Source organism: Sminthopsis crassicaudata, chromosome 2, assembly GCF_048593235.1.
Source record: "Sminthopsis crassicaudata isolate SCR6 chromosome 2, ASM4859323v1, whole genome shotgun sequence".
In the NCBI taxonomy this organism is placed as follows: Eukaryota; Metazoa; Chordata; class Mammalia; order Dasyuromorphia; family Dasyuridae; genus Sminthopsis; species Sminthopsis crassicaudata.
Genome location: NC_133618.1, coordinates 398827672 through 398852721, shown reverse-complemented (window position 1 = coordinate 398852721; position 25050 = coordinate 398827672). Strand labels below are relative to the sequence as shown.

General features: G+C 40.7%; 1 protein-coding gene across 2 annotated transcripts in view; it reads right to left on the bottom strand.

The window, feature by feature from the left end:
• Nucleotides 1-19172, bottom strand: part of NDST1 (N-deacetylase and N-sulfotransferase 1) — a 51297-nt gene extending 32125 nt beyond the window's left edge. For both annotated transcript variants that reach the window (XM_074291798.1, XM_074291797.1), the window contains exons 1-2: nucleotides 18998-19172; nucleotides 1398-1581 (exon numbers count right to left, since the gene is read on the bottom strand). The gene's annotated coding sequence lies outside the window, so the exon portion shown is untranslated. The remainder of the gene's footprint in view (nucleotides 1-1397; nucleotides 1582-18997) is intronic.
• Nucleotides 19173-25050: the final 5878 nt, after the last annotated feature.

Here is a 25050-nt window from a genome sequence, read left to right as displayed (position 1 = left end):
ATCTGCCACATCTTGGTGCTTTCTGCTGCCTCAAACTGGGCTCACACCCTGCACTGATCCTCTTCTGTGTCCCAGGGGCCTGGAAACAACCCACTCCCCCAACTGTGGTATACCTAACACACAGTAAGCACGATATAAGTGTTAGCTATTGTTAGCATTCTTTTTATTTTCCTCTAGTAAAGGAAGAAAGAAAAAAAATGCTTGATAAATTAAAAAAAAAAGATTCAGTCTTATGAGTCAATTAATGATGAGCCATCAAGAAGGCTCAAAGACTCTCAGAGTTGAAGGGAACAAGAGAACATAAAGTCATTTGATATCAGAGTTAAGATTTGAACTCAGATTCCCTGACTCCAGTCAAGGTCTCTTGTCCATCATACTCGCTCTGCAACATCCCCAAAGAGTAGCTGTCTAGCTTTTAGGGTTAAAGCACTCTAATGACAAGGATCTCACTTCTTCCTAAGACAGTTCATTCCAAATTTGGGCAGCTCTCACAAATTTTCCCCTATATTGAGCTGAAAAGCACCCGTACATTTCTACCCATTTCTTATAAGTTCTGTTTTCTAGGATCAAAGGAAACAAATCTCATCCTTCTTCCATCCAAAACTATCAAATGGCTAAAAACCATTTTCCCCAGTCCTCTTTTCCAGGATAAACATCTTCCTTAATCCTATCGCATGGTAAGTTACTTCACTCATGATTTGACCTCTTTTATACATGTTTTTCCTCACTTGTAGCTCCTAGAACTGACCAAGTGTGATAGCAAGCTCTGACCTGCTCCCCAAAACTGGTGTGACCTAGAGTCTGACCAAGAAAGAACACAGCAAGATGTTAACTGCTTCTGGACCTTAGACAACTATTTATACAGCCTAAAGGCTTGGGAATTCTGGCTATTAAGTTGAGCTTGCAGAACATGAAAACCCACAAATCTTCATCACAGGAGCTGCTCTCTAGACACCTATTTCCCAAACTTATATTAAATAGTTGATTTTTTGAACCCAATTTATATTTGTTCCCATCACATTTCATCAAATAAGAGGAATACTATCAAATCATATACAATAAAATTTGGCCTCTTGTTTTGGCCAAGATATCACAATTCTCTATTCAATATATTGCTATCTCTTTATATCACTGTGTCACTTACAGATTTATGCCATTATGATTTCCTCAAAGATATTGATAGAAGCAAAGCTAGACTTAGGTCCCAAAAGCTGTTCTGCTAGATTGACATTGATCCATTAATCACAAATCACTAGTTATTTTTAACAAGTTCTCAGTCTACCTAATGGTATAAACATCTATCTACAACTCTGCATTTTGGCTTAGGATATCATGCGAACTTTCATCAAATGCCTTGTTAAATTCAAATTTGGCATGTCTACAATATAACCTCATACCTGGACAATTGTCTTGGAATTTCATTAAGATGCTGAGAAAAGGGTGCTGAGAAGTCACTGCTCAGTTCATCCTTCCTCCCAGGCTAGGAGCAGGATTGTTGTATCTTGATTCCATTCCTCAGAATTCCACCTGTTGGCTTTACCTCCTGCTCACGTTTTTATCTTCAACCTCAGCAGGTGACTCCTGCAAACAGATGAAGCAGAAAAAAAAATCAAGGAGAAACCTTGGTTATCATATCCATTATCTTGTATAGAGAAGACCAAAGATCAATGTGGGCAAGTGACTTACTATAAATCACGTAGGATCCAATGGCAGAATGAGACTAGAACCCAGGTTCCCTGACTCTCAGTATACAGGCTGGTTTGTCAGATACTTAGGCTTCCAGGAGAGAGAAAAGAACCCCTTTATAAATCAGGGGAACTCCCAGGGAAGGAAAGGCTGGGAGACAGTCATGTGTTAGCAAAACAGGCTTCTTGCCTGCTGCTTGGTGTGTGTTGTGGGGGGAGTTTTTTCCAGAGGGACTGATAAACATCTTTGTCCCTCACACAGGCTGCAGATACTTTTGCATTGTTCCAACAAAAACCAGCAGGACAAGGAAAGGCCTGTTAAACCATGAGATTAAACAAATCGAGTAGCAGAATAGCTAGGGTCCAATTTCCATCACCAAGGCCAGCTAACAAGTTATCTAAGGCAACTGCCAAAGAGGCTTAGAGGCAGAGTTGGGGGAGTCTCTACTGCCTGAGACAGAATGAAATAGAAAAATCTTCTTCTACTCACTGCCAGGTCGGGATCAGCTGGTTACATAACCCCGGCTTCGGTGACAAAGCTATTTGCAAAGCAGTACCAGGAAGGGACTGCACTCAGGCCCTTAAAAATTATGTGGCTCCCTTTCCTATCACATCCAAGATTCACCAAAAATCAACAGAGCTACAAAGATCTGTAAGATATGAAATGTCAGCGTTTCACAGTATCTTAGAACATAGACTATCTAACTCAAAGGACAGCCAGAGAACACAGGCTGTCAGAGCACAAGTGGAATCACAGAGAACATCTAGTTCAACCTCCTTGTTGTACTGGAAAAGAAACTGAGGTCCAGAGGAAAGAAGTGACTTGCTTGGAATCACAGAGCTATTTGATAGCAGAATCAAGACTCAAAATCCTGCCCAGAGCAGGATTAGTCCTTTCTATACTAGTCCTGAGGCTTCTTTCTCCTCAAGTGTGATAGCAAGCCCTGACCTGCTCTCCAAAACTGGTGTGAAAATTCAGAAATATCCAAAGGCCTCCAGTTTCCCAAACTACAACTTGGGGAAGGGTATGGGAAAGAGAAAAGACAATTAAACAATATTTAAGTGACTTTGGAAAGCGTAAAGGTGGGGCACTTAGTGGATAGGGCTCTGGTCCTGGAGTCAGGAAAATCACCTTCCTGAGTTCAAATCTGGCCTCAGACACTTACTAGCTGTGTGATCCTGCACAAGTCACTTCACTCTGTTTGCCTCAGTTTCCTCAACCGTAAAACGAACTGGAGAAGGAAATGAAAAAATACTTCAATATCTTTGCCCAGAAAACAATAAATGTGATCACAAAGTGTCAGACAACAAAAACAACTAAACAACAACAAGCAGAAATTCGAATAGCTTTCATCTTATTTGTGCACACTGATTTATGATTTAGTATTGGTTTATTCTCTTCAGATTCTTCTAGACTGGGAATGGGGGAGGGCAAAGACACCTAGAGAATAATGGAATTCATGACAACAGACAATAGCCCTGTTGCTCCAGCTCTCCCAGTCTACTGGATGTGACTCAGAGCTCCCAGCTGCCCTGGAAATGACAGGCAATGTATCTGAAGCCTCAGCATCTGGGGTCAGGAAAGTAAAGGACTCCCACAAGGACAAGCAAATACATTTCTAGCCCTCCCCCTTCCCCATGAACTGCTCTCACATGAGTTTAAAAAAACATCACTGGAACCAACCTTGCATGATAACCAACCCTATGTGGGGGGCCACAGTGGCTGGAAATTTCCATCTTGCAATATCTCTGACCTCTGTCCCCCTTTTTTCTATTCCCTCATATTTCCCCTAAATCAAAGTCCAATCCCTGGACTACTGCAACTGGTCTCACAGACTCCAAGCTTTCACCCCCTACCTTTTCCCAAACTATCCTGCCCAAGTGTCAGATAAATCTTATTGAACTAGAGTCTCCATCACATTGTTCCTCGACTAAAACATCTTTAATGTTTAATTCTCTGGCTTACTGAATCAAGTCCAAACTCCTTCCCATGGTATCCATGCCTTCTATCCTATCTTTCCAGCCTTATTTCATAGTATTCCCTAGCATTGGCCTCCATAAATGTCTTTGACATTTGGTTCACAGAAGTCCCTCAACCTGGAATGCATTCTACTCCTACATCTACCCATTCTTCACCAGCTCAAATGTCACCTCCACTCCAGGAAGCTTTCCTCCACTCTTCCAGTCAGAGACAGTCTTCCAGTTTCACAAAGAATTGTGTAATTCAGAGGTACTTATTCTGCTCTGTTTACCACTGGAATTACTTAAGTTCATGGAATTTCCCCTTCAAGGTGTAAAGACTATGAGAGCAGGGATCATCTCACTCATTTTTTAATCTCCCTAGTGCAGCAGAGTAAACACTGGAAAAGGTATTGACTCTGAAGTCAGAGAGGTTCAGATCTTGCCTCTGACACTTATTACTTACATGCTTTGGGCAAAACACTGAATCTCTCTGGGTCTCAGTTTCCTCATCTGTAAAATGAGAGATTTTAGCCTCTGAACCTCTTTCATGTTCCAGAACATAACATGGATGCCCTTATGCACTTTAAGAAATGGCTGCTGAATTTAATGGAACACCACAAAACACTCTGGGCTATCTTCTACAGTCTGTACTGTGATGAATACCAAGAATAAAGAATGAAACTGAAACTTTCCCTCCCTCAAAGCTTTTACATCCTATCAGGGTAGACAACATGTAAATAACTCTATATACAAAATAAATAGAATTTGAAGGAGAAGGTGGTGGGGGTATCGGGGAAGAACTCGAATAGAAGACTGATTGATAATACAGTGGACAGAGTGCTCAACTCTATTGTGGATTCTATTGTGTCAGAGAGGAGGACCTGAGTTCAAATGCTGCCTCAGACAATTAACAAGCAATATGACTCTTGGTAAATTATATATAACTTTGCTCAGTATCAGTCTCCCCCTTTATAAAACAGTGAGCATAATAGCACCTTCCTCGAAGGACTGTTGTAGGGATCAATTGAGATAACCTATAGTAAGTGCTTTCTAAAATTTAAAGTACTATATAAATGCTAGCAATTATAGTAATTATTTTTAGAAGGTGGTACCTGAGTTGAATCATGGCAGGTAGATTTCATTCTCAACAAAATCAAAGAATGGCTAAACAAATTATGGCTCATGAATGTAAATGGAACATTACTAGGCTTTAAGAAATGATGTGTGTGATGAATACAGAGAAACATGGGATCTGTATCAACTGCTGTGGACAGAAGGCAACAAAGCAAAAAAAAAACAATAAACACGGTAACTATAATGTAAGTGGGAAGAAGAATGACACACCAATAAATCAAAAGTAAATGTAACAAAATTATAAAGACCAAGCAAGATGCTAACAAAGAAATGAGAAGATACCCTCCAACCTACCCTTTCTTGGAAATAGGAAGTGCACAGATGTAACTCATTTGTACATGTTTTCAAATTATTTTATTTTATTGATTGATTTTTTAAAATTATGCTAATTCTTTCTCTCTAAAATACACTTTTTTTAAAATATGGGATGGCTTTCTGGGAGGTACAGGAAGAGGAATATTTGAGATAATGATGATGATGTAAGAAATAAAAGATATCAACAAAAACTTAGTTAAAAAAAATAAGGCACTAGGTAAGGAACCATGGTATTCCCTAACACTGAATGTTTAGGTAATAGGATAAGGCTAAGACACAGAGTTCATAATCTTAACTTGACACCTCCAGGAGCATTCTAAGTAGAAACAGAGAAGGGAGTTGAAAAAAGATCTGGAGAGCCCAGCATTTAAAATGCTTTCTCTCTAGCCACCTGGAGAATTTTCACCCAAAAGATTTCTATCTCCTAAGCCTGCCTGTCACTGAATTCTCTCCTCTTCTCTTGTTCTCTATCTTCCCAATCTTTCCTATTTTTAAAAATGAGTTTTTACTGATGTATTTTGTTTAAAAAAAAAAAAAAACACACTAAATTTTCTTTAATAATCTCCCCCTCATCCCCTTGTGACAGAGTCATCCCATAACAAAGAGTATTTTTAATACAAACTGGAGGAGGGGAATCTGTATGATTGATCATAACATCAAAAGAATCTCAAAATAAATTCAATGCACCCTCCACCTCTACAAAAAGGTAGGGGCACATATTATCATCTCGTCTTCTGAGCCAGGCTTGTTCTTCATCATTTCTTTCAAGCCTTTTCTAATATCCTCTCCACTCAATTTTAAAATAAGTTACCAGGGCTATAAATACAAATGGAAAATAACACCTGCCCACAAGAAGCTTATGTTCCACTGGGGGAGGAAGGGAGGGTGTCTGTGATACAACATGGAAACAAGTAAATACAAAGAAAGTATAGATAAAATAATAAGTTAATTTCAAGAGAGTTTTAATAATGGTGTGGGGGGGAATGCAAAGAAGTCTTGTGTAGGAGATAGCACACTATTTATTGTAAGATTCAGAATCTTTAAAATGCTTCCCTATATAGTTCCTCTCATGTGCATCTTGCTGAACTAATTTAATGGAAAAAGGGGTTAAAACAACAACAACACTGGAATGGGAATTGGGATATTGGGCATTCTTTTTCTAAATCTCCCCTTGGGTAACCTTAGGTAACAACCTTGGGTAAATCACTTCTTAAATCACATCTCTCTGGGCCTCAATTTCCCCATTTGGAAAATGGCAGGGTTTGGATTTAGATGAACTCTAAGGTCCAATCCAATTCTAACATGCTCTGTTCTACAGATTTCTGTAAAAGTAGGCAGCTTTCCCCAGCCTTGTATTAATTCCCCTCCCAACGGCTGCAGAGTGATTGAGCAAAGAAAAACTGAACTCAGTGGGAAATGGGGGGAGGTCCTGGCTCAGGACAGCTGTTCAGTGAGTATAGCCCTACAGGGGCACAGGAGATCATGCCCTATAGTTCTAGGGAAATTACATAAACATCCTTCAAAGAAACAGAAGCCAAGTCCAAGAGTCTGTTTCCCTTCTTCCCCACCCTCTCTCTCCTTCCTTCTCCCTCCCCCCCACTATCAGGTCCCTTTAATAGTTCCTCCTCCCCACTCCCCTATTGTTTCCAGAATCCGCAGAAAGCTCGGAAAATACATTATTTCCTTCAGCACCGGGCTCCTTCTCAGTCTTTCCTCCCTTCTTATCTGGCTGGTAGCCACTTAGGCTCCTCCTTTCCCTAATACAATGAAGTGCAGCACCCCAGGAGCCAGACCCACACCCCATCCTTGTCAGTCCTTGTTAGAGTATTATAGTGGACCACTCCTCAAAATTAAAGAGTCAAGTCCTACCAAAAGCCGTCTCATGCTTATATCCACATGAACCCACTTCACAAAACCTTGCAATCTCTCTCTCTCTCTCTCTCTCTCTCTCTCTCTCTCTCTCCCTGTGTTTCTCTTCTCTCTCTCAGTCTGTCTCTATCTCCCTGTCTCCTATCTGTCTCTTTATCTCTGTCTCTCTCTTCTCAGAGACCAGTGGCATAGAATAGGGAAAGATTCAGAATTCATTTTGTGCAAATCACTCCTTCAGTCTCCCCATCTCAAAAATTACATTAGATGATTTTCTCTGTTCCAAACTGGCACACATGTCTCCTTTCTCACCTGCCACTCAAATTATGTTCATTGTGGACTCTATATTGTTGCTCCAAAGCATTTTCTCAATGTAGAGTACCTACTTCATTCATCAACTTTCTTCCGGATCACAGGAATGGGAAATGGACCTGTGATGTTAACCCCATGCCTGCCCAGGGTAATCTAGCACATATGTGTCGAAGACTTGATCCAAACCTTCCTGACTCCCAGGCCTGCAAATCCAAGCTCAGCCTAAGCCCTCCCACCTCCAAGAAGCCTTCTCCAAGCCCAGTGCTCATTCATTCCCTTCTCTGAGCTTCTTCTATGGCACTTATGGTCTGTACCATTTATTTCAGAACGTTCACAGCATATACTGTCCTACTTTATCACTTTAGACTTATCTCCACCATACTAACAGAATATCAAATTTCATGTCTTATCATTGCTCTGTGTATTTGAGAATACTTAGTACAGTACTAGGTATCTAGGAAACAAATTCTTTCCCCCCTATTTTCCAAAATGTTTTTTTCTCAAATTACATGTGAAAATGATTTTTAACATCTGTTTTTTAAAACTATTGAGGTCCAGATTCTCACCCTCCCCTTCCTTGGCCCCCTCAACAAGAAGGCAACCAATCTGATATAGGTTACATTCAAAGCCCTCAAATTCTTAATAAACTTTGTACATAACACAGGAAGTCTTAAAGTCTCAGAGCACAGAACATTAGAGTCTTATTATTAGAGCATAGAACATTATGAACCTTAGAAATCCTATTCCAACTCCCCTTATTTTAGAGACACAAAGAAGATAATCGAAGAACTAGAAAAATCTTTAGGGGGGGCAGGGCCGGCCCTGAAGTCAGGCCCTGTGTTCAAATCCTGCCTCAGATAATACTTCTTAGTTGTATGACTCTGGGCAAGGCACTTAACCCCAATTACCTTTGGGGGAAAGGTCTTCAGAGATTCATCTAATCCAGTCCCTTCATTTTAAAATGAAAAATCTAAAGTAAGAGTATTCAAGTGACTGGTCAAAGGTCATACAGTCATTATTTACCAGCAAGGTTGGCACTGGATCCCAGGAGATTCCAAGTCCCATGACTTCCAGCCAAGGGCTTTTTTTTTCTTCCTTCATGACTCATTTCTGTGAAGCTGGCAAAAGCTATGACTGTATCTGGGCAGATATTACTTAAAGGATGGTATATCAGCTACTCCTACTCTACCCTTATAAAAAGGCTAGAATTTGTTTTTCCCCCCTACCCTTATTACTTACCCCACCCAACCATCCCAGACACCAACTCAGGGCAGATTCTTCCCTTACCCATCAAATCAAATCAAATCAAACCCAGTAAAGTTTTATTTAGTACTTACTATGTGCCCAGGGTACTGTGGAGAAAACTAATAATCCAAACAAGATCTCTGGCCTAGGATTGGGTTAAAAAGCTACAGCTGGGTAAAGAAACCACAGGATCACACAGGGCTTAGCACTGTGCCTGGAACACAGTAGATACTGAATCAAGGTTTATTGCCTTAATCATTTATTTCAAAATAGAAAGACAAGGAAAGTTCAAGACAACAATGGATGCCATCAGATGGGCCACAACTGATGATCCAGCAGAAGACAGTCTGTTAGTCTGTGTTGGAAAACCTGGTAACCCTGAACAATATACTAACCAACATGATTCCAGAGGACCAGTGATGAAGAATGTGAGAGGGGTGACAGATTCAGGGTTCAGAATAAGGCACACATTTTTGGACAGTGCCAGTATGAATTTTTTTCTTTTTTCTTTACAATAGGAGCGATTGATAAGAAAACAAAAGCTTATTGATAGAAAGAATGTAAAAAAGAATATAAAGGAGATAGCCTAGGTACCATTCTTGTCACAGAAAAAGGAAGATCACATTAGGCTGGAGAAGTCAAGAAATAATCCAAAGACAGAGTGGAAACTCAAGGGGATGGATTTCAGTCTGCAGGCTTGTATGGCAAACTGTTCTCAGAAGCCTGGCACCCTCACAGTTCTGTGACAAACAAGCAATGGGGCTAAGAGTGCTTTTAGAGATCACCAAGTCTAGACAAACTCTCATTTTAAAAGAAAAAAAAAATAACCTGGTTGGAGGGGAGTAGGGAGAGGAGCAGCACTTGCCAAAGTTGAGAGTATGTCAGTTGGAGAAAAAGTCTCAAACTCAGGTCTCCTTCCCCTTCCTGGTACCTACTCATCTCCCACCTTGTCCTCTTTTCCTTCAAATGCCTTAAGGAGCCAGACAGAGTCACTGAGATATGCTTTGTGCTCTTTGAGGACCCCAGCATGTTGAGAGGGAGTGTTCTGCTCCTTTCTGAGGATAAAGCACAAGGGCCTCTCGATAGGGCCGAGCAGATGCTGGGACCTGGAAATCTGGCAGGAAGGGACTGGGAAATGGCCAGCTGTGGGCCTCGCCATGAGAAGCTGCTTCAGGTGGCTTCTGGCTTGATTTTCTGGGTGTACACAAGCTAAGGCCCCTCGGGCCCAATGGCACAAGGTCCAGAAGAAGCAGGTTAAGCAGGTGAGGAGCTGGTACTGCTGGGTCAAAAACACCACACCTGAAACCCACATGGGCTTGGAGGAAAAACCCAGCTAAGTCACCAAGCAGGCTCTCTCACTTTTCACTTGGGCTCCTCCCAAAGTGAGATACACCCGGAGCAGGGCTGCACCACCTGACTTGGAAGTGGCAAGTGGCAAGTTCTGAACGGGTCCCATGACTGGGCAAGCCCATGTTCCCACAGAAAAGAAGGGGTGACATGCTTCTTATTAAAAAGCCACGTGTCCAGGACCCAAGAAAAGGATATAAGGCCCAAGATAACAGAAGCAAAAGGGGAATTGTAAATGGGGAGGGTCTCTGTTTAGAGGTAGCTTTCAGTGCCATAAAAAGAACATTAGCATGTATGGGACTACCTGCCATCTAGGGGAGGGGAGGGAGGGAAGGAGGGAAAAGTTGGAACAGAAGGTTTTGCAAGGGTCAATGTGGAAAAATTACCCATGCATATGTTTTGTAAATAAAAAGCTTTAATTAAAAACAAAAACAAAACATTAGACCAGGAGTCAGGAGACCTGAGTTCCTGGCTCCCTCTTAAACCAGAAGTGGAACAAGTCATTTCCCTCCTCCTGACTTCAGTCTCCTCTACCAGAAAATTAAGGGATGATCTCAAAGGTACCGACATCAGTTTCTGGTGTCTATGGAGAGTGCTACCAAATTGAACATCATTTCCCAAAGATCTCCCAACCAAGAGATTCTTCTCCATTCTCTTTTCTTCTAAGAAAACTAGCCTCAGGGGCAAAACACTTGAAATCTAGTGCAGATTCGCTCATATATTTGCTATGTAATTTCCAGCAAATCATTTAATATTTCTGGGCCTCTCTACAAAAAGGAACTAGACCTCCTGATTTAATATTACTGTGTATGCTATTCCCTTCTTTCAAAACCTTTAACACCGCCCTACTGCCAACAGAATAATATTTTCTACCCTGGCATTCAATGCTCTCCACAGTCAGGTTTCAATTTATTTCCATCTACTACTAAGTGTTTATCAAGCCTCTCCTTCATCTAAACAAATCCAGTCTGTGTTTTCCCAAAAAGCCACATTCGTCCCCATCTGTAAAATGTCCTTTTTCATTTCTCCTTTCCATGTTCCCAAGACCCAGATTAGATCTTATTTCAATACAACAAATATTTTATTAAATGCCTATTATATGCTATGTATTATATTGGACAATGAGGACATAAAGATGAAAAACTCTTATCTTGAAAGAAGCTTATAATATTACAAGTATGAATAAGAGAAATACTCAGCTCTAATATATAAAAGAAGAGCAGAGATTCAAACACAGTACTATGATATGTTTAAGTGAGTCATTGCTTATAGTTGGGGATTATCAGAGGAGCATCATGGAGGAGACAGCACTAGCCATGCACTTTAAAAGATGGAAAAGATTTCAATAGATACAAATATAAAGAAGGGCAGCTAGATGCAACAGCAGAGTGCTGACCTTGGAGTAAGGAAGACTTATCTACTATATGTGTGACCTTGGGCCAGTCACTTAACCCTGTTTGCTTCAGTTTCCTTCTCTGTAAAATGAGCTGGAGAAAGAAATAGCAAACTCTCCAGCATTTTTGTCAAGAAAATCACAAATGTCATAAAGGGTTGGACACCACTGAAAAATGCCTGAAAAATATGAAGAAAGTCCACGTATAAACAATGAAATATAGACAGGGCAACTGGGATGGCCTTGGCTCTTTTCAATAATGTAGTGATTCAAGACAGTCCCAACAGACTTGAGCTGGAAGCTGCCATCTATACCCAGAAAAAGAACTATGGAGACTGAATGTGGATCAAAGCATAGTATTTATTTATTTATTCCCTTGTTGTTTGTTTGTTTGCTTGTTTGTTTTTCTCCTTTTGGTTTAGTTTTTCTTGCAAGCATGACAAACATGGAAGTATATTTGGAAGAGCTGCACATGTTTAATCTTGAGGAGGGAAGAGTTGAGGGAGGGAAGAAGAAAAAATTGGGAACACAAAGTTTTGCAAAGGGGAATGTTGAAAACTACCTTTGTATGTATTTGGAAAAAAAAAATACTATTTAAAAAAAGAATATAGATAGGAAAGAGCTTCATGAGAATCAAGCAAAGGAGACAGTCCCACTTTGGCTGGAATGTAGAATATACAAAAAGAAGTCATAGGTAATAGGGTTACTTAAAGAGGCTGAAGTCAAGTGAAGAGGCCCTCACACAGATAAATAAGGAATTCTGATTCTGTGAGCAGCAACACTTATTAAAATTTCTGAGTAGGAGAATGGACACAGGTTAGGAAGATCACAGGCTTTAGAAGTTGGACAAAACAAACCTCATTTTACAAGTTAGGAAACTGAAGCCCATAAAGGTAAAGTGAAAAAAATAAAGATTTTTAAAAAAATTCAAGCAAAAAAAAGTTGTGTATACATTTTGACCAACTCAGAGCTAAACAGAGCCTGAGAACAAAGAAGACGGAAAGGACCTTTTACAGATGAGTAGACAGCCCCAGAAAGAGGAAGTGAGCTGCCTAAGGTCACACCATGAATTAATGGCACAATTAAGACTAAAAGCCATGTCTCCTAACTCTCAAGGCAACACTTCTTCCATAACGCCTTCTATTTCCCAATTCAATTCCTAGGGAGCACATAAAGGAATTTAACAAATAACTTTCAGATGATCTGCCAGGAGGGCGAAACCTAAGGGGGGAGAAACAGGGCCTACAGATCAACAAATGAACATTGCATTGTCAGATGAAGAGCACAGTGGTGATATAGTAGAGAGATTCAGAATCTGAAAACTTGGACAGACATCTCTAACAGTATGAAGACTGGGAGATTCTCTCTTTAATCTCTCTCGCTTCATCTATAAAATGGGAAGAATACAATTTACACAACTTATCCCAAAATACTTGAAGAAATTATTTGTAAACTAAAACTTATATAAATGTGAACTATTGTTGTAAATACATTACAAGGCTTTTAGCAAACAAAGGTCTTTACAACCCACATGTTTGTAAAAATGTTCTGCCCAATTTGACTGCAAGATACTTAATCAGTAGTGTCAAACTGAAAAAGGAGGGAGGCCAATAATGACTTAGAAAACCATGAATTAACATTATTTGTGTTGTATTTTTATTTTGTCAAACATTTCCCAATTCGATTTCTTCTGGTTCCAGCAGCATTCCAGAATTTTGGACCCTGCAAAATAAAATCCAACCAATGCAAAAAAAGAGTTTAACCAACTATACTCCAAACAGAGAGGATGAGAAACCCATATTTCCCTGCTCATGCAATGCTGGCATGAGGAGCCTATCAAGGACACAGGGTCATAGATTTAGAATTTTAAGGGATCTGAGAAGACTCAGGTATCCCTGGATGTCCTTTTCCATCCTTATGAACTGAAACTTAGAACTAGGAGAAGCCTTCAGGGTCATCTGACCTAAACCCCTCATTTTACAGATGAAGAAATTGAGACTCAAGAAAGTTACACTACTAAGATCATGCAAGTAGTATTGAGAGAATCAGAGTTTGAATCCAGGTTTTCTGTTTAAGTGTGTCATTAAGTTTCTGATTCCAAAGAAGCAGGTAAGTGACTTAGTACTAGGTCTCAAGGTCAGAAAGACCCGAGTTCAAATTCACTTAGATATTCACTAGTCAATTAACCTCTTTGTGCCTTATGGTAAATCATTCCAATATCTTTGCCAAGGAAACTCCACATGGGCTCATCAAGAGTCAGCGACTAATTTCTGATTCCAAATCCAGACCAAAGTTTATAACTTGAACTGCTACATGTAGACTAATAAGCTGTACCCCATGGGTAAACAGGAAAGAGACATGTGATTGGATGGCATTTGGGAAAGTTTGATGGCAAGATCCTTGATGTCTCAAATGGGGAAGGAGGAAAGGAGTAAGCATTTATGTAATACCTATTACATGCCATACACTACACTAGGCACTTTTCCAAATATTTTTTCATTTGATAGTCACAACAAAATAAGTGATATTATATTTCCCATTTTATAGATGAGGAAACTAAGGCAAACAAAGATTTAAGTCACTCGCTCAAAGTCAAAAAACTAATGGGTATTTAAAAGCACTTTTGAACTCCGGTCTTCCTGACTCCAGGCCCAGCACTCTCTCTACTGCAATATCAGCTATCTCAAATGTATCTTTTTCATGCATTATTATCTGGGTCTCATTTTGTTTATCTGTAAAGTGAAGGAAAGTTCTAGGTTTTATTTCATTTAAAAAAAAAAAAGTGTAAAGGGAGGAATCTAATGCAGGAGACAGAGGAGACTAGGGAACCAGAACTTATTAAGCATTTGCTATGTGCCAAGCACCAGGCTAAGTGCTTGACAAATATTATCTCATTTGATCTTATTACTCCTGAGACGCTGCCTCTTGAAAGCCACACCTGACATGCTAGACATCTCACACTTATTCTTGCTTTGCTTTTTCTTTGGCATCTAGGAACATACCAAAAGGTATTTTGACCACAGACCAAGCAATCTGCAAGGAATTATTCTACTTGCCAGAACATAATAACTAACAATAATAGCCAGCATTTACATAGCACTTCCAGGTCCTGAAAGTATGCTACATATGGCAACTCATTTGTTCTTCAACACAATCCCAGGTGCTATTATTACCTTTATTTTACTGATGAGGAACCTGAGGCAGAGAGCGGTAAACGTCTCAAGTCCAGAGTTCTGTCCATAGGGCCACCTAGGACATGTGCAGCCTACAACAAAATTTCTAACAATTCAATCCAATTAACAATTAGTGAGCACCACCATGCACCGGTCACCTTGCTAAGAGCTGGAAATACAACCAGTAAAAAGCCAATCCCTGTCCTCAGGGAGGTTACAATCTGAAGAAGGAGAAACTCACAAAAGGAGGCAGAGGGGAGAGGGTGTGGGTGGGGCACTGGAAGGGTCCTGGGAAATGAGCATCTGGTTCCAGCAGAAACCAGAAAGAGAAGCAGATGCTGAGTGGAGGGAGCTGAAGTCCAGTTTCTGCACTATATAAAAGAAGGCATTAGGAGGAGTTTAGTACTCCACCCTCCAGCCCTCCAATCAGAGGGGAGAGGAGGCAGAGAGAGCTGGTGTCAATCAAGGCTTAAATTAGCAGCATAGTGGTGAGTTTAAAACTGGTGAACTTATTCCTTCATCTTCAGCACCCTTCATCTTCAACCTTTTAAATGCTAAGCAACCTTAAGAAGGAAAATTTTGCCTCAAAGAGCAGCCAGACTTCAACTCTTACATGGGTTTTCAATTGAGGTGGAAAACTCATACCCTAGGTCCATATCCAGCTCATAACCATACATACTCCAATGGGTAGAGCCCTGTGTGACCCTGGACAAGTCTGCCTCAGTTTCTTCAATTATAAAATAAAGATAATAATAGCACCAATTTGTGTCAAGAAGATCAAGTGAGATGATTTTTGCACAGCACTCAGCCTGGCATATAGTAGGTATTTAATAAATGTTTGTTAAAAGTTTTAAAGCTAGAAAGACCAGATTCATTTAATCCATTGTATAGTCCATGCAACTAAAACCCAAATACAGAATCTTGTTCTGATTTACCCAAGGTCGGTACTGTCACATAGACCAAGAGCTCACATTGGCCTTGACAAGGTTTCTTAAGCAGCCTCCTTCAGAGGAGAGAGATGTTTGAGGTTGCTGGAATTTGTCTCTGAGCTACAAGTGTCTGATATATTTTCTTGGCTAAGCAGTTTCTCTACTTAACCGTCTCTTTTATCAGCAGTAAAATGGGTGTAACAATTACAGACCAAGAGTCAGGTAATATCCCTCTTCCAGCTCCCTTCTAATCTGAAGATAGGAAGATAGGTGTCCTCAGAAAAAGTTGACCTGGAGAACCCTTGTTTACAAAATCATTAGCTATCCAAGGATCTTGATCACTGAAGATGCACCTTGACTTAATCTTACTATATCCTAACATTTCTGCAAATGTTTGTTTTGTTAACTGCGCTGATAATCAAAGTATTCAAATAATTCCCTTATCCTCTTTTCCCAAGATCCAAGAATATACTGAAGCTAACCAAAGCTCCTATAATGGAAGGGAGGTAGGAAAGGATACCTGGCTATTTCTCCACAGAGGAGACACCACAATGAATTTTGGACAACACGACCCTGTTTTCAAAATGCAAAGACAAGTTCCAGTCACCGAAACAAGTCATTTAAATTCTCAGAGTCTCAGTTTCCCTCACTGTAATCTTTCCACAGATATAGATTACATATTTCCCTCCATTCCCCATCCCCATCTCCTCAGCCCTTAGTAGAGCTATCTTCATGAGTTAATGTGGACCAAAGACATCCATTAGTTGATGATGGTCAACTTATCAGTGAAGATCCTATGCAAACTTAATTCAGATGATAAAATCAGGCCTATCTAGCTTGGTGGAATTTCACTGGCTGAGCTTGAGAACTCAATGTCACCTCTGGGACAAAATAAAACAAGAAGATAAGGTTTGTGAGGAGGTTCCTCATGGTAAATGGAAAGAACATGTATTTGACATAAGATATATGTAAGGACAAAAAGTAAAATGCCCCCTTCCCCCACCCCCCAAAAAAGGAACAATTGTTACTAACACTTTCAAAGGGAACTGTTATTCTGGAACTAATTGAGGTTCAGCCCAATTCTAACCTGGGGGTTATAAAGATTTTTAAATGACACAGTCTCTGTCATCAAGGATCTTACAATCCAATTGCAGAAGAATATAACATGTACAGACAAAAGTGTAATGCAAAGCAAGGCATAATAGTTAAAAGGAAAAATTCTGGAAAAGCACTGAAGGAAATTCTGAGGAGAGAGAAAACACTTTGAGATAACAGAATCTAGGAAGAGTTCAAAAAGGAGTAGACATTTAAATTGAGCCTGCAGGGAAGAGACAGATCCTCAGAGTTAAGGAAGTACCTTCCAGGTATGGAGAATGACCAGCATTATTGTACAGAGGAGTAGATTGCATATCAAGTTCAAAGAGCAGCTAGTAGTCCAGTTAGGCTAAAATGATGTGTGTAATGGAGAGCAACATGAAATCAGGCTGGAAAGGAAGGCTGAAACCAGATAGTGGAAGACCTGAAATATCAACCTAAGGAGTCTACATTTTATCCTAAGGGCAACAGGATGCCACTGAGAGTTCAAGCAAGAAATGATTAGATCAGATCTATACATTAGAAAGATTTTTATCATTTGTATAAAAGATGGATTGCAGACAGTTAGGTGGAAAGTTAATACAATAGTTTAAGAAAGAGTTGATGAGGGCTTAACCAAAGGTGGCAAAAAAGGACAAATTCAAGAGATTTGGAGAAGGAAACAATCTAAAGGACTTGGCAACTGATTTGGCCTGAGGGATGAGGAAGGGTCAAAGAAATAGCAGCTTTTCCAGCTTCCACTAATGGAAAATGGTGGTGCCGTCAAAATAAATCTCAATGTTAGAAGTTAGGGCAGGATTAGGAGGGAATGATGAAGCTGAGATTGTTGTGCCAAGCAGAGCATCCAGGTGGTGATACCCAGAAAGCAGCTGGAGATGGGGACTCAAGGCAAAAGGGAGATTAAGGCCCTTGGATAATACAAATTAGGAGTCATGTGCATAGAGATGATAATTTAAATCCATGGGATCTGATGAGATCACTACAGGAGAAAACATGGAGGGATTGTAGGACAGAGCTTTAGGAGTACTCACACTTAGGAGACAAGAAGAGGACTGCTCATAAAGGAGTAATCAGACTGCAGAAGAAAAGCAGTCTCACAAAAGTCTGAGAAAGAGATAGGCAGAAGGAGATGGTGAACGGTGTCAAACGTTGTTAAGTTTAACATTCATCCTTGTGGGCAGAGACTAAGTTTGATTTCATCTCTTTACCCCCAGCAAGTAGCATAAGGCTTTACACTTAGTGGGCGCTTAATATATGCTTATGGAATTGAACTAAATTCATTCCAAGTAGTCTCCTTAACCCCATGCCGAAGAGCAAATAGTCCAGCTCCTGGACCCCTAGTTAAGGGTCACTGAAGCCTAATAGGGTGTTCAATGAGGCCTGGACCTTTTTTCCTTTACCGACCTTCATTTCCAAAAAACAAAACAAAACAAAACAAAACCCAGTTCTTATAAAAGGGGAATACATTTTCCAAGTGTTTTGAAGGGAGGAGGAGATTGGGGAGCAGAACGCACACTGTCTTCCCAAGAGGAAAAGGCCATTGGGGGGAAAACCGGTTGGGCCGCATTGCCATAGGAGCCCATTCCCTTTCCACGAAGCTGGGACACACAAGACAAAAGTTTTCCCTGTTCTGGAGAGGAGGATAAGGGGGGTTGGAGGGGGGATGGAGAGGGGGTAAGGGGAGGGAGGCCGGAGGGGGGTGGGGAAAAATTCCTCGCAAGTGACATTATCTGTGACCTCCAGCTGCTGCTGCCCCGGCCCAGCACCTCGCTCCCCCTTCCCCCGGGAGCTCCGTTCCTGGGGGGGCCCCTCCTCTTTGTCTCCAGCCCCACACCCCCTCCCCCTTTCCCCGCCCGAGGCTCGGCGCTCCCTCTCGGGGCCCGGTATTTGGGCCCCTCCCGGTTGGGTCACACCGGAGCCCAGGGCTCCCGGCCGGCGGAGTCTGCTCGTGCTCCGGTTGCGCGGCCTGCATGGTTCTCCAGCCCAACGGAAAGAGTGAAGGAGGGATCCCCCGGGCCCCCCGACCCGGGCCCCCCGGCTCAGGCTCGCGTCTTACCTGCTGCTCTTGCGAGCTCCGGGCGCCCCTGGGAGAGGACGCAGACAGCTGCAGCCGCTGCTTCCCCGTGTCCCTGAGCCGCGTCCTCAGAAGCTGGGGGCCGTGCACACCCCAGCTGGAGCCGCCGCTACGACCGCCCGAGCCCTGGGCCGGGCCCCGCTGCAACCACCGGCCCCAGGCCCCCCGCCCCCGCCGCGGGTAACCCTTCCCCGACAGCGCAGCGCCAGCGCCGCCACCACTGCCTCCTCCAGCCCGCCCTCCTTCCTTCCTTCCTCTTTCCCGGTGCCCAGCCCCCGGTCCCTAAGCAGGGCACCCCCAGGCTGGGCTGGGAAGTTTTCCCGGGAAGCGAAAGGCTGGGCTCCAATCGTGAGGGTCCCGGGCTGCTGGTCCCCGGGGGCTAGCTCCTCGGGGTTCTTACACACAATAGGGCGCACGCGGAGCGCAGGGGAGACTCTCCCCGCCTTCCCTCAGAAAAGCTCCCCTACCTAACTAAGAACGCGCCCCGCTTCTGGCGTTCGGAGATGGATCCGGTAGGTCTCCCGAGGTTTCAGCCCGATTCTGCAGGGAGTCTCCGACCCCGGGGCCCAGCAGGATTCCGGAATCTCCTACTGGATTTTCTGACTCCAAAGGCGGATTCTTAGCTGTTTTGTGGTGCTGTGCGAACACGTGATGCTCGGGTCTGCCTTTGACCCCTGTCTGGGGGCGGATTTGGGGAGGGGAGGGGAGTAAAGGGGTGGGGAGGATGGGAGGGAAAGGGGGAGGGGGGTGCTTGTCAGATGTGGGACCAGGGCGATGGCCGGGGCCAAGGACAGGCTGGGGCCGGAGTAAGTGCTGACCCCGGGAAAAGCCAACCTGAGTTTTTAGTAAACTAACAAGTTATTTCGGGTCAAAGAAAGCTTATCACCGGAAGACCGTTCTGGAAAAGCCAGAAAGAGGATCCACAAGGAATGAAGTCGAACAAAGACCATTAGTACAAGTATTGGAGGGAAGGTTTTTAAATGGAGTGGGAGCCACAAATAGAATGGAAGAAAAGGGGAAAGTTAGAGCTGAAGGGAAAGGTGCAAGAGAAAGGGTAAATTAGCATATAAAGACCAAGTAAAAAGCCTGGAGGGAAAGAAAGGGAAGGTTTTCAGGAGAAGCACCCTTTGGACTAGCCCAAAGGTTGGAAAAGCAGAGTGAGTAGCAGCTAACCCCAGACGCAGAGGGAGAGCAAGAAAGCAACATCTCTTAAAAATAAATGCACAACATTCCCGGCTTCTGGAATCCGCTCTAGACCCTATCAGATGCATGTGTAATTCCAGGCACCTCTCTCTGGTCTGGAGATATTACTTCAAAATATAAGTGGGAATAAGAAATAAATACTAAACATGCCCAGTTCTTTCAATCAGTTTTCCAGTGAAATAATTGGGAGCTAATACATGACATTCAGTTTCTTGAACTTTCACCCTTCTGTGATTGAATGGATGATCATACTCTTTCAGAGAATGTAAGAGCCTAATACCATACAGCACACAATAAACTTTCAATTAGTGTGGAGTGTAATTGAAAGACCATCTGACAAGGATTGTACAGGAGATCCACATATCAGGAAAGGGCTGGAATCTATGATTTCCAAAGTTTCTACCACTTCCGGTATTCGAAATTTCATTTTATTGTTCCAGTCTGTTGAGATCATTTCTGTGTTCATTATCCTTCCCAGTTTTGAGTTGTCACTGGACAACTGAATTTGAATTCTGGATCTGCTGCCCATTAGATTAGAAGGTCCTTGAGGGCAGGGAAATTGTTTTGCCTCTTTTTGTATCTCACTTAACACAGAGACTGGCACATAGTAGGTGTTTAATAAATGCTTATTAAATTGAATTTACTACTTGTATGATCTTGGACAAGTCACTTAATTTCTCTGTCTCAGCTCTTTCAACTGGTATATGGGAAGAGTTGGATTAAATAATGTATCTGTAAGGTCCCTTCTAAATTTAAATCTAGGGTCCTATTATCTGAAAATCTGATAAGCATATCATTTCTCCAACCCCTGGTTAAAAAAAAAAAAAAAAAAAAAAAAAAAAAAAAAAAATTGAATAGGTCACCACAGAATCCTATAGCTCCCAGTTGAAACCTCTCTTTACATTTCCAGCAATTAATTAACACTTTTAGGAGGGAGGGAGAGTCATTAAGCTATCTACAAACCCATCTAACTATGTAATCATTCAGTTCATATGCTTCTATCTTATCTGCAAGGATACTTTAAAATGAAAAAGAAAGAGGAAGAAGAATGCCAGTGTATGTATATCCACCATGCTCAAGCAGCAACAATGTAGAAAAGATAGAAGGCAAGGCATCCAGAAATTCACCAAAAAAAAAAAAAAAAAAAAAAAAATCCGATAAAGAAGCCAAAAGAAAAATATCCGAGGGTACTGAAAGTACTGAGGAACATGATTGCTAAGCTGTCAGTAATTTTTTTAAAAAATTCTGAAGAACAGGAAGGAAACTACAAAATTGAAGAAGGCCAAATATCTCAATTAAAAAAGAAGATAATGGAGTGTTCAAATTGGAGGCTCATCAATTTGACTGATTCCAAACTAAATACTAGAACATGTTATTAAAAGAATATTTTCAGAATATCTATTTTTAATGCTCAAAAATGTTATAAAATGACATGACATGACATCCAAGATGTCATGCAAGACTTTTTTTAAAAGCAAGATTACTTGACTGTCCAGTGTACACTTAAAAAAATGTCTCTAAAAGAATGACTTTAAAAAAAAAAAAAAAAAAAAAAGACAGACACCAAGACTTTTCTCTTCCAAGTTGCTAAATCCTATGACTTTTTTTTCAATCCTCATTCTCCTTGACTCTCTTTGATCTTTGACACTGTTTATTACCCTCTCCTCCCTGATACTCTCTTCTCTGTAGATTTTCAGGACACTACTCTCTCCTGATTCTATTTATTTAACTGCTCCTTCTAAATCTTCTTTGCTGGATCTTTCTCTAGATGATACTTTCTAATTACAGTTTCCCTTAGGATTCTGCCCTGGGCCCTCTTCTCTTCTCCCTCTACACTATTTCACTTGGTGATCTTATCTCCATGACTTTAATCACCATTTCTCTACAGATGATTCTTAAATTGGTGTATCCTGCCCCAAGCACTGGCCTCCAGTGTCACATCTCCAACTACCTTTCAGACATCTTAAATGGATGCCCAGTAGACATCTAAAACAGAACTTATCTGTCTAAACCTTGCCTGACTCTCCTACCTTCCCTATTAATGTAAAGGGCACCCCTGGCATCCCACTCTCTCAGGCACCCAATCTAGGAGTCATCCTTTATTCCTCCTAAACTCCCAATCCTCCATTTCTAATCTGTTGCCAAGGCCTGTTGATTTCACCTTAATATCAATCCTTTTCTCTGACACTGGGACCAGTCTGGTGTAAGCTTTCATCACCATTTGCCTTCACTATTGCAACAACTCTGCTGGAGGATCTGCCTGCCTCAAGTCACTCCTTATTTCAATACATCCTCCATTCAGTCACTAAAATGAAATTCCTAAAGTGCACTCTGACCACGTCACCCCGTAGTCAATACACTTCAAGGACTCCCTATTGTCTCTCTTCAACAAATACAAAATGATCTGCTTGGAATTCAAAGCCTTTTGCCATCTGTTCCTCTCTCACCTTTCCAGACTAACAGACTTTATACTAAGGTATAAATCTTACCTCTTGCCATTCATAAGGTAAAGATGAGTTATTTGAATCCCCAAAGCAAAAGGAATCCAGTTAGTATTATTACTTAATACAGTAATGCCTCATTAATTCAGACCCTACTCATTAGCTGATTAGAATGATGCAGGGACTAAAGTTTGTCTTTATGCTATTATAAGTTTAGGAGAAAAAGACTAGCTAGGAACTAGGAGTTCAAATGAGGTTAGGGAAATATTTAACTTAAGAGACAAACTATTTAAAGGGATTCTGACTCTATTAATCAGAAAATGACCAATAAATTCTTAAAGTAGGCACCAAATTATAGAATGTCAGTATTGGAAGGGACCTCAAAGGGCCATCTGGTCCAATTTATACCTTAAGGATTCCCTCTACAACATATCCAGCAAGTGACTTTGCTTGAAGATCTCTGTAAGTCATCCATTAAAATGTAAACTTCTTGAAGGAAGAGACTAGCTTGTCTTTGTGTCCTCAGTTCCTGACAAAAAAGTACATACTTGATGTTTCTTTGAAATGAATCAATTTGAGCCCATGTTTCCTGAGGCCTTACCCACTTTGGGATAGCTCTAATAGTTAGGAAGTTTGCCTCTAATCCACAATCCTTCCTCCTAATTCTGCCTTTTGGAGATGAGCTTAGGAAATCTAATTCCTATCTTCCAGATGACAATCTTCAAATACTTGGTAAAAGGTATCATTTCCCCTCCAAGTTTTCTCTTCCCCCATGTTGTATTTGAGAAACTGACATTTTTGAATTCAATTTAAGACCTCACTTCTACCTATTTCATCTTCTCTTGGTACTTTATGGCATGATCTTAAGACCCTTTAGTCATTTGGTTATCTTTCTCACAAAGATCTTCAGGTTGTCGTTATTTTTCTGAATAGAACACTTCAGATATGGTCTGACTGCTATATAGTAGGAGCATCTCCTCTCTAGTCATTGGGCCTCCTCCAATGAAGTCTAAGATTGTTTTGGTTTTGTGAGCTGCCATATTAGATTGTTGATCTATACTGACCCCACTTATAGGTCTTTTTCAGACCAACTGTTCTCTAGTCATGTTTCTCACATGTTGTACTGATAAAATAAACCTACATACATGCATATTTTATCTTAATTTAACCCAACTCAATTGAAATTAAATGATGGATAATTACTGGTCCTGGAGTCAGGAAGACTGGAGTTAAAATGTGACCTCATTCTAAACTATTTATGATTGAGACCTAAATGAGACCTCTGTCTCCTTCAGTTTTCTCCACTGTAAAATGGGAATCATTTAACATCTATCTCACAGGATTGTTGAGAGGATCAAATGCTATATCTTTAAAAAGTGCTTAGCACAAGATGAATGGAAAAGATAATGATAAATGCTGGAGGAGATGTGGAAAACTGGGACACTAATGTATTGTTGGTAGAGTTGTGAACTGATCCAACCATTCTGGAGAGCAATTTGGAACTATGTTCAAAGGGCAATCAAACTGGGCATACCCTATGAATCACCAGTGCCATTGCTAGGTCTGTATCCCAAAGAAATCAAAAAGGAGGGAAAAGGACCCACATGTGCACAAATGTTTCTAGCAGCTAAATGGCTAAATAAGTTATAGTATATGAAAGTAATAGAATATTATTGTTTTAAAAAAGCTGATTTTAGAAAGAGTTGGAAAGATTTGCATGAATTGTTGCTTAGCAAAACAAGCAGAACCAGGAATATATTACATAGTAACAGCAAGATTCACTTTTTTCTTCTGTTTCTTTCTCTTGTGGTTTTTCCCTTTTGTTCTGATTTTTCTTTCCCAACATGATTCATAAGGAAATGTGTTTTTAAAAGAGAAAGAAAGAAAAAGAAAAAAGAATGTACAAGTATAACCATAAAATTTTTTTAAATAAATAAATGAAAGTGCTTAGCACAGTGCTGATATATATATATATGCTAAGTGCTTGATAAATGCTTATTTCCTTCTTTTATTCTAGCCTATCCAGATCACTTTGGATCCTACCTCTGTCATCTTATTTTAAACTATACTTCCTGGTTTTTTGTCATTTTCTATTTGGATAAACGTGCCATTTAAGAAATTTGTACAAATCAGGGGAGAAAAAAGTTAAACAGCACGTAGTACAGAAATAGCCGATCTGACAATCAACAACAAAAAACTTTATTAAGAGCTCACTGTATGCCAGACTCTATACTAAACTAAAAAAAAGTTCTAAGAAGCATATCCTCAGGGAGCTTACAATCTAACAGAGATTAAACAAACAAATATATAACAACAAGTTATATATAGGATAAATAGGAAATAATTAACAAAGAGAAATCACCATAATTAAGAGAAATTGAGGAAAGCTTCTTGCAGAAGACAATATTTTATTTGAAACTTAAAGGAAGCTAGGATACAGCAGATAGAGATAAAGAAGGAAAACATTCCATGCAAGGCGGATTGTCAGAGAAAATGCTGGGAGCCAAAAGATGGAGTGTCTCATTCATGGGAATTGCCCTGGAGGTAGTACTATTATTATCTCCATTTTACAGATGAGCAAACTGAGGCAAACAAAAGTGAAGTGGTTTATTCAGTCACACAACGGCTGTTGCAGCCAAATTTGAACTCAGGTATTTCTGACTCTAAGCTGGATGTTCTGTATGCTGTGGCAGTGGATTCAGAAAAGGATTTATGAGTTCTTCAATACAGAGATTCTTGATACCTTTTGTTTTCACGTCACATTCATTATTGAGGGGGAAAGAAAATTTCCCATTGCACAAAGAAAAACAGTTATTATTATCTGATAATAATAATAATAACATTCATGTTATCTCATTTGATCTTCACAAGTTGAG